The sequence below is a fragment of the Ascaphus truei genome, chromosome 6 (genome assembly GCF_040206685.1).
Source record: "Ascaphus truei isolate aAscTru1 chromosome 6, aAscTru1.hap1, whole genome shotgun sequence".
In the NCBI taxonomy this organism is placed as follows: Eukaryota; Metazoa; Chordata; class Amphibia; order Anura; family Ascaphidae; genus Ascaphus; species Ascaphus truei.
In genome coordinates, this window is record NC_134488.1 from 94,572,173 (window position 1) to 94,583,174 (window position 11,002).

Genomic DNA, 11,002 nt, shown 5'->3' on the forward strand with positions numbered 1-11,002 from the left:
TGCACTTGTCGACTATATGACACCCGCCAGGTGTTCCAGCACCTGGCATCGCCAACTGATGAAATGGATCCGTTCGGTCCCACGCCATCGCCATCAGCCTCAACTTGGGGTGGACTCCAGCTGGAGTGTTCCATCTTAATAGTCTCTGCCTTGCGGTGGTGGTCTGAGCTCAAACCACAGGCCGGAAGTCTCTGCAAGGAGTCCTGCTGTGTCCCTGACACTATGCAACTACAGGGACGTGTCCCTATCTAATGGGCCTGACCTTGTAGCAACCACAAACTTATGGGGGAGTCGGGCCTAGCTGGGACCTATAAGGGGTCTCTGGCCTAGTAAAGGGGCCACTGGCAACCTGAACACACCCTCACCCTTTTAGGTTCATGCTCCAACTGGCGTGGAGTGAAGAGCACGAAAAAATGTATCTCTTTGGGAGAAAGGGATCTCCACAGCCCTACTGGCTGTTGTACACCTTCTGACTAGCAGTCCCTGGCGCTGCTGGGATATGTATTCCCCGTGCAGCCCTACCATATAATGGCCACCGCTCCTGCTTGCTACTGCGCATGCGCGAATTCAAAGATGGCGACACCCTGAGCACTTGTTTCCCGCGGAGCTCCGGCGATGCGCTCACCACTCTGGCTCCTACTGCAACCCCACTACAGCTGAGCCGGGTCCGCCTGCCACTCCGGCGGCACCCGGCATCTCCCTGCATGCGCCGGTGGTTCCCCTGCTATAGCGGAGGTAAGCGAGGAACCAAGGGGTGGGGTGTGGGTGTTTCGGGGCGAGGGAAAACCCAGAGGGAGAGGCCTGGCCTGGCCACATATAATAATAGTATAACTGCTAGTCCCTGCCAGAATGCTCGTTTAATAGGTTTAGTGCAGGGTCGGACGGGCCTTGACCCACTGGCCCCAACAACTCTAGCCATGACCATGTGCGCCGGCCTTTGTTGTGAGTGGGCTGGCGGAAATTCTTCCATCCACCTAGCCCACTCACCTCTACGCCAGGCTTTTTCAGCCCAGAACCCCATCTGGCAAGGGCAAGCACTTACTCCCCAACTACCACCATGACAGAGGCAAACTGGTCAAACTGACTCCTTTCAAAACTTCAGTCCTTTTTGTCGTAAAAATAAATTAGGATTCATCCTGATTATTATCCTGATTTAACATAAAATGGTACAAGTTAGCAATATTCATGAGCGATATTGCTCAATAGCCAACAACAATAACAGCTTCCTCGACTCGTTGTCAAAATGAATGGCCAAAGACTGCTTACATGCTATTCAGTCTAATCATACGGGATGGGTGGGTGGGAAAACAATCACAGCCAGGAGCAAAGAAAACATACTCGCTCCCAGCTGTGCCCTTTATGCTTCCCAGCTCCCCTCTTGTTTGTCCCCCTACTGCCCCTGGCCGTGTCAGTGGCCAATCCGCAGTGAGGGAGGCCTTGCCCCCTGGTCATGGCCATCTTCACCAGGCAGCTAGAAAGGCTGCTTGACCAGGGAGGCTGCAAGGAAGCCCCCTCCCCTCTTTTTAGCAGTACCCACATAAACACATACAAATAAGACAGACTCGGTCTGAGGTATAAAAAGGCAGCAGCTTTTGTTAATGATATAATAGTAGCGTAACTGCTAGTCCCTGCCAGAATGCTCATTTAATAGGTTAAGTGCAGGCTCAGACAGGCTTGACCCGCTGGCTCAGTCAACCGTAGCCATGCCCACGTGCACCGGCCATTGTTGTGAGTGGGCTGGCGGAAATTCTTCCATCCGCCCTGCCCACTCTCCTAAACCCTCGGAATTTATCAGCCCTGAGCTCGTCTGGGAAGGACAAGCACTTACCCCCCAACTACCGCCACCGACGGGTCTATTTGACTCCTCTTAACAAGACTCACAATGACCCTATCCACACCCTCCTGTAGCTCATTATCAAACATATTGTAACCAATTTCTGACAAGTGAACGCTGTCCGATCTAAATAAGCCATGTATCCTGTAACTGAAGTCCAGGTGGTTAATGACCCATCCCCTGAATTGTATTAGAAAGTTCCCCACGTCTTGTTAACATAAATGTGTGTTTGATCGACTGCACCCGGGACCCGTGCAAACTCCACACTATCCTTTCGATTATTTCAGACCAAATAATTTGAATTCCCCCACTAACATTGCAGCCTAGTCAAAATTCGCATAAGTTACGGAACACGTCCAGGTCGATGCCATCATTAACTGATGACCCTTCTAGGTAGGATAGGTGCTGGATTAACCTGAAGGCCCCACCTCTGTCTTGGAAATTATGAGATTAGTTAAAGGTAGGGGGGGAGCAAAGGAGCCGACATGTTCGCCAAATCGACTTCCTTTTCCGATAGCGACATTACCATTTATCCTGACCAATTTCAAATTACGTTCGCAATTTGATCCCATTTGATACTCAAACGGAATGCTTAACCCCTCCTTAAACCAAGCCATAAGTACCCGGGCTGCCTCCCTATTCGGGTACCTTGCCAGCCATTGTGCCATTGTCCCGACTGTTATTGGAGAAGCCACCCTTTTGGCCAACCTTTCATCCTGTACCCTTAAATCCATACTTGTCCTTCTCAAAACATTTTCTCCTTTTATGTTTGCCCCCACACAAGGAGCAAATGTGCCGGAAACGGCAGTTGTCGTAATTACACCTGGACTCGTTAAATGCCCAACATACGCCTGGCTATTTACCGGGCGTACTACCCCCACTCGGTTTGTATGTATGGCTGCTAGATCGCCATGTGCCTGTACCGTCGCTTCTCGCTTCGTGAAAGGGCCTAGCCCCCCTCTAGAAATATGCACTAAATAAAGGTCTGCATCCTTAGCATTCCATGAAATTTTCCCCTTGTTAGCTCCCATACCGTCTGAATTCCTCATCATATTTCCACCAACCCATGCCCAGTGCTGAACACAAATGTGGTTCCTTTTCCCCCATTATGCCTGTCAGGATTCCAAAAGCTTTTAACTAGTTTTGCTGTGTGCCGGGAAAGAAGCGTCTCTCCACGTCCTCTCTCTTGGCCTCACCTTTTTTATTTGACCTTGCCAACGCTTCCCTATAGCCTGGAAGAAATTATAAAATCTCCACGTATTCCGCTGCCCAAATCTTATCCTTTACTTCCACAAGTAAATGTGTGCCCAATGGCCTAGCAATGGTTGTGTACTGTATGTATCTTTGTATACCACGTCAGACATCATCCTTACCTCCGGAGTTGTTGATGACGTGGATGCACCTGTATTCACAACTAAGGTTTGGGTGGGCAAAGATGAAGATAGTGTCATTGCTGAAGTGGATGTACCTGAATTCTCAACTAAGACTTCGCTTGGCCAGTGTTGTGACTGTTTCTGACGCTGTTGTCCTTTGAGTATTGCTTGCGACACCTGTGTTTTCTATCTGTTGGGTAGTTAAAAGTGTCACCAATGGTGTCAGTGTCTGCCTTACACCCCTTATTATTGATTCCAACATTTGTGACCCCACATCGCTGGCTGACTCAGTTTCCCTGACCTCAGTAGCCAGGGGGTGGCAAGCCTCTTGGGGGTTATGCTCCCACCCTCTATGTCTGTATTAGACATTGTCTTCCACTTAGCCTTTGTTATTTTCTTTGTTGGAATCTGCGGTATCCCGGGTGGTGAACCACCTTTCGGTCTCCGCCCCAGCAAACTCATCACCCCACCCTCTGGCAGAAGGTCTCCCCCAGTGTCTGGAGCATCTCTGAGCTGTTGATGATGTACCACCAACACTGGGTGGCGATGGCGACCGCATCTCAGACGTTTCCAGCCCCCACCGGCTTAGCCGCGACAGCCGATGGCCTTAAATATCTACGCATTGACATGCCCCCTTGCAACGCTAAAGCGGGTTGTATCCCCTGGCTGTGGCCATCCTCATCACTTGATGAGGGCCACACGTCCGCTCATGCTGCGGCGTAACCACCTTGTCCGTTTACTGTCCCTTGTTCGCTAATCCGACTTTGTCCGCTCGCCTGGCCTTGTCCGCTCTCAGCTCTGTGCATGAGTGCATATATCTGCTGCTGGAACCATTCTTCCTCATGTTTCTGCGCCTCTACAAATAGTTGAATGGTTCTATTTTCAAAAGACATTGCTGTTAGTAATATATGAGAGATGGTGGCTTGTGTTTATATTGCTATTAAAGATAAGCACTGTATGTGTTATAATTGTTACTTTATTGTCATGCGTGTGTAGTGATTATTGCGCTGTCGATAGAGTTGGTCATGAATCCAGGGAAATTGAATTGATCTTGAACAATGTAAAATTCCAACTGCAATAAACCCAAATATTATGTTATCATTGGTCCACCATCTATCTCAGACAAATCCCAACATACCAGAAAACCTCTGTAAAGCAATAGCACCACCAGTTATGTTAGTGCTGGCATATATTGAAATAAAAACCCTTGAACACTATTGTGTTTGCAGATGAAGGTATATATACAGTAGTGTGAAAAAGAAAGTACACCCTCTTTGAATGCTATGGTTTTATATATCAGGACATAACAATCATCTGTTCCTTAGCAGGTCTTAAAATTAGATAAATACATCCTCAGATGAACCACAATACATGACATATTATACAGTGTCATGATTTATTTAACACAAATAAAGCCAACATGGAGAAGCTATGTGTGAAAAACTAAGTACACCTTTACTGCTTCCATAGGAATTAAGATGCTAAGTAGCAGACAGGTGCTGCTAATCAAATGGCCTTGATTAATTGATCATCAGCAAGTGTGACCACCTCTATAAAAGCCAAAGTTTTAGCAGTTTGCTGGTCTGGAGCATTCAAGTGAGTGTTAACACAATGCCAAGGAGGAGGAAAGACATCAGCAATGATCTTAGAGAAGCAATTGTTGCTGCCCATCAATCTGGGAAGGGTTATAAGGCCATTTCCAAAAAATTTAAAGTCAATCATTCTACAGTGAGAAAGATTATTCAAAAGTGAAAAACATTCAAGACAATTGCCAATCTTCCCAGGAGTGGACGTCCCAGCAAATTCTCCCCAAGGTCAGACAATGCAATGCTCAGAGAAATTGCAAAAAACCCAAGAGTTAAATCTCAGACTCTACAGGCCTCAGTTAGCATGTTAAATGTTAAAGTTCATGACAGTACAATTAGAAAAAGACTGAACAAGTATGGTTTGTTTGGAAGGGTTGCCAGGAGAAAGCCTCTTCTCTCTAAAAAGAACATGGCAGCACGGCATAGGTTTTCAAAGTTGCATCTGAACAAACATCAAGACCACTGGAACAATGTTCTTTGGACAGATGAGACCAAAGTGGAGATGTTTGGCCATAATGCACAGTGCCATGTTTGGCGAAAACCAAACACAGCATATCAGCACAAACACCTCATACCAACTTTCAAGCACGGTGGTGGAGGAGTGATGATTTGGGCTTGTTTTGCAGCCACAGGACCTGGGAACCTTGCAATCATTGCGTCGACCATGAACTCCTCTATATACCAAAGTATTCTAGAGTCAAATGTGAGGCCATCTGTCCGACAGCTAAAGCTTGGCCGAAATTGGGTCATGCAACAGGACAATAATCCCAAGCACACCAGCAAATCTACTACAGAAAGACTGAAAAAGAAAAGAATCAAGGTGTTGCAATGGCCCAGTCAAAGTTCAGACCTCAACCCGATTGAAATGCTGTGGCGGGACCTTAAGAGAGCTGTGCATAAACAAATGCCCACAAACCTCAATGAACTGAAGCAATGTTGTAAAGAAGAGTGGGCCATAATTCCTCCACAATGATGTGAGAGACTGATAAAGTCATGCAGAAACCGATTACTTCAAGTTATTGCTGCTTAAGGTGGTTCTACAAGCTATTGAATCATAAGGTGTAGTTAGTTTTTCACACATGGCTTCTCCATTTTGGCTTTATTTTTGTTAAATAAATCATGACACTGTGTAATATGTCGTGTTGTTGCTCATCTGAGGTTGTATTTAACTAATTTTAAGACCTGCTAAGGAACAGATGATTGTTATTATGTCCTGATATGTAAAACCATGGAATTCAAATTATATATATATACAGACAGAGCACAGCATATATATATAATGCTGCCCCGTGGATTTAGAGTTAAGATCCAACTGACCATCGGCAGGACAGATCCAGAATTCTGTAAACGGTTGATAGCCATTTTAAACAAATGTTCTTTTGATTTAGTTATTCTGGTCATTGACCAGTCCAGCAAATAGATACTGAAAATCAAAAAAGAATTCGATGATATTAATTCCAAACACAGTGAAACCCTGGAAGCTGACACGTCCACTAATTGGACAGATAAACTGCAGACATCGATTGCCATATATCGTAACAATCTGATTAAATACAAAAGAGAAAAATTGAAAATTGTCCAGTCTGATTATAAAGAAAGGAAGGTGTATCGGTGGTTGCTAGACTTGAGTGATCCAGCTACAGGTTGTGCTGGCCAGAAGTGAGGTACACCTCGCAGACAGCGAGGTGCATACCATAAAAAATCAGAATACAACACGAGTGATACAGACCTATCGGATGCTACCGACAGTGCACCAGCGAAGTCTTTTTAGGCCATGGCAAAGACGGACGAACTAAGCCACCACTGGGGAACGCAGAAGTCGGAGAAAGGTCAGGAGAGGAAGCCGGAGGTCGGCGCTATCCTGAACGTACCCTCGGCAAGGGAAAGGGATCGAAGGAACCTCCAAAGAGGCGGTAGTATTCAACCTCTCCGATCATGCTTTAACAGCAGCAGAGATCAGTTTCCTGCAAAAGGGCTTAGCATTTGTGCCTACATATGCACAAGACGCATTCAAGTGGGAAGTGGATTTGTATATGTTACATCGGCACCTTAAGTTGAAGGATTTATTTTCCAAAACTGGTCCACCTTCCATCACCAACACTGCAGTCACTGCTTTTAAGGCCAAAAGCACACTCAATCCATTCCGGGTGGTGACAGGAATAGACTTTTGCTACAAAATTGTCACTCTGCGCTCACCACAAACAGGACTAGATTGCGGGGTGAAGTGGGGATGTATATAACCGCCACCCTACAACCACGGAGCCAGGTCCAGAATGCGTTGTCAGAGTCGTGGAGCTGGGTCGGGGCAGGAGAGTTCGGGGAAGCCGTGGTACTTGCCGTGATCCAGGGTTGGAGAGAGAAGAATCGTCGTATCCGAAGCCGTGATCGAGGAGAGGAGAGAGAAGAATCGTCGTTATCCGAAGCCGTGATCAAGGAGAGGAGAGAGCGGGGGTCCAATAACAAGCCGAAGTCCAGGGATAGAGAAGAGACAGGTCCAGGTACAAGCAGGGGTCACAACACGAGTCAGGCAAGGCACAGGAACAGACAAGATCCAAGAAGCAGCAAGCACAGCACAACAGTGTTTATGTCCAGCAAAGTGAAAGTGAAACAGGAAGGTATTTAAAGGGGAAAGCACCAATCAGGAACTAGCAGATGATGACCTCACACATAAGCCACGAGACGATAGGGTAGTGCAGGATTGGCTACTGGTATAACACAGCTGATGTTGCTAGTGTTCGTTGGCGTGCGGTGTGCGCGCGTATGAGGAGTGCGACACAGAGTGGGTGCTGTGGTGATACTGCGGGAGCGCGCCTCCGCGGATGAAGCATTGCGCAGCTGCGTGTGCACCGATAGCGGTCTGTGAATGTCAGAGGTACAGCCGCGTGACGCGTGTTGGGGGCGGAGCTTGGCGCGATCCTGACAGTACCCCCCCCTTCAGGGGAGGCCTCCGGATGACCCAGGGCAGGCTTCAAAGGATATCTGTGATGAAAAGCCCTGACCAATATGGAAGCGTGTACCTGTTCCCGAGGGATCCATTCACGTTCCTCTGGACCAAAACCCCTCCAATGCACGAGGTATTGCAGTTTCCCCCTTGATACTCTGGAGTCGAGGATTGTCTGCACCTCAAACTCCTGTTGAACCTCCACAAGAACAGGCTGAGGTGGAAAGTCTCGAATGGATGATTGGGGATCCTGGATATAGGGTTTCAAAAGAGAAAAGTGAAAAGCGGAAGGAATCTTCATGGTTGCCGACAATTTAAGCCAGTATGTGACAGGATTGACCCTCTCCGTAATGACGAATGGGCCAATGAATCTGGGTGCCAATTTGGGTGAAGAGACCTTGAGACGAATATTCTTCGTTGAAAGCAAACCTTTTGTTCAGGAGTAAACAATGGAACCTCCCGACGGTGATGATCGGCTTGTTTCTTCTGCATACTGATGGCTTGTTTCAAGCTCCCCTGAATCTTCTCCCAAGAGTCCTGGAGGCACTGGATTCTGTCCTCGGCAGCGGGAACTCCCGAACTGGAGACTGTGGAAGGAAAGGCCGAGGGATGAAATCCATAATTCGTGAAAAATGGGGACTGTTGAGTGGACTCACTTCTAAGGTTATTATGTGAAAATTCTGCCCATGGGAGGAGATCAGACCAATTGTCCTGTGAATCTGAGACAAAACAGCGAATGAACTGTTCTAAGGACTGATTGGTCCTTTCCGTTTGTCCATTCGTTTATGGGTGGTACCCAGAGGAGAAATTAAGTGAAATGCCCAGACGTTGGCAGAAGGCTCTCCAGAATCTGAAGATAAAATGCGAGCCTCGATCCGAGACTATGACTTGTGGAGTACCGTGGAGTCTGAAAATCTCCTTGACGATGACTTCTGAGAGTTTAGGCGCGCTTGGCAAACCTTTAAGTGGAATGAAATGCGCCTGTTTAGAAAAGCGATCCACAACCACCAGTATGGTGTTCATCACTTTAGAGCTGGGTAACTCCACGATAAAATCCATGGAGAGATGTGTCCATGGACGATCTGGAATTGGTAGTGGTTGAAGAAGGCCTGCCGGCCTATTGTGAGGCGTCTTATTCTGAGCGCATATGGGACATGAAGCCACAAATCTTTCAATATCTTTGCGCATGCCTGGCCACCAGAAGGTGCGCTCCAAGAAGTCGATTGTTCTCCTGGTGCCGGGGTGACCAGCGGTCCTGGAAGCATGACCCTATTCCATCACTTTCCTATGGAAGTTTGTGGGAGTGAACAGACGTCCTTCTGGAACCTTGTGGCCTACAGGGATGTTACGTTGAGCCCTGGTAATGTGTGGTAAGGCGTCAAAGGTGTTGGCAGACAAAATACATGCGGGAGTTGATGATCCTCTGCTCTGTCCTCGACCAGGAATTGTCTGGATAGTGCATCGGCTTTTATGTTTTTGGAACCAGGAATATACGATATAAGAAAGTTAAACGGGTGAAAAATGGGGACCACCGAGCCTGTCGTGACCCCAAGCGACGCGCACCTTCAATGTAGAGTAGATTCTTGTGGTCAGTCAGGATAATGACTGGTGTCTCAGTACCCTCGAGAAGGTGTTGCCATTCTTCTAAGGCCATCTTTATTGCGAGGAGTTCGCGGTTTCCTACATCGTAGTTTCTCTCCGCAGAAGAACTTTTTTTTTTTTTAAAACGCACATGGATGCAGGCGGGCCTGTGGGTTTTTCCTCTGAGACAGTGTTGCCCCAATTCCTACGTCAGAGGCGTCCACTTCCAGCGTAAAAGGTAACCCTGGATCTGGGTATACCAAAATGGAAGCAGTAGAAAAAGCTTTCTTTCATTTTTCAAACGCTCTGGAGGCTTCTGGAGACCAGTGTGTTGGATCCGCCCCTTTTTGGGTTAAAGTCGTAATGGGTTCCACTATAGAGGAGAAGTTTTGAATAAACGGCCGATAATAATTTGCGAACTCAAGAAATCTTTGCACGGCTTTAAGAGATAATGGACACGGCCATTCCGTAACTGCTTTGACCTTGTCGGGATCCATGGCGAGTCCGGTGTCCAAAATAATGTAACCGAGGAAGGAGGTTGAAGACTGAGGAAAGTGGCATTTCTCCAGTTTGGCAAAGAGCTTATTCTCCCGTAGCCTTTGAAGAACTTGTTTAACATGTACTGGATGTTCCTGAATGTCTTTGGAGTAGATCAAAATGTCATCCAGGTACCCGATTACATGTTGGTCTAACAGGTCCCTGAAGATTTCATTATCGAAGTCTTGAAATACAGCTGGCGCTTTGCAGAGACCAAACGGCATCACTAGGTACTCGTAGTGCCCATCACGAGTATTGAAGGCCGTTTTCCACTCATCTCCCTGACAAATCCTTACCAAGTTGTAGGCCCCTCGTAGATCCAACTTGGTAAAGATGTTGGCGCCTTGTAGTCTATCGTACAGTTCGGAGATTAACGGGAGAGGATAACGATTCTTTACGGTAATCTTGTTGAAGCCGCGATAGTCCATACAAGGTCGGAGCGAGCCATCCTTCGTTTTTACAAAAAAGAAGCCTGCGCCAGCAGGTGAGGAAGATTTTCGAATAAAACCCCTCTGAAGATTCTCCTGAATTTAGTCTTTCATAGCTTTAGTCTCAGGCAGAGACAGTGGATAGGAGCAACCTCTAGGCGGAATGGCACCAGGCAACAAATCGATGGGGCAGTCATACGGGCGATGCGGTGGAAGTTCCTCTGCTTGCTGTTTGTTGAACACATCACGGAAGTCTTCGTATTCTACTGGAAGTTGTACTCTGTCTGGATCAGGTACAGATACTCCTGCCAAAGTCTTTGAAGGAGGTAAGCAATGCTTCTGACATTGAGGGCTCCAGCGGATAGGCAAAGACTCCGTCCAGTCGATTAGGGGGTTGTGTGTCCGCAGCCACGGAAGCCCCAGTATGACGCCTGCCGAGCAGGCATGAATGGCGTCCAAATGTATAGTCTCGGAGTGAGACTCCCCGGTCAAAATCTGGATGGGTACAGTCTGAAGGGAGATGAACACGGGTTGCAGCGGACGGCCATCTATCGCTTCGAGAGCCACGGGACGATCCTTAAGTACCAAGGGTATTCGGTGTCTCTCCGCGAATTCTTGGTCAATAAAGTTTCCCCCCGACCCAGAGTCCAGAAAGCCCTGTGTCGTGACTCGGAAGGTCTCTCCGGAAATGGTGATGGAAAGGTTGATCTTAGTGGAAGGTT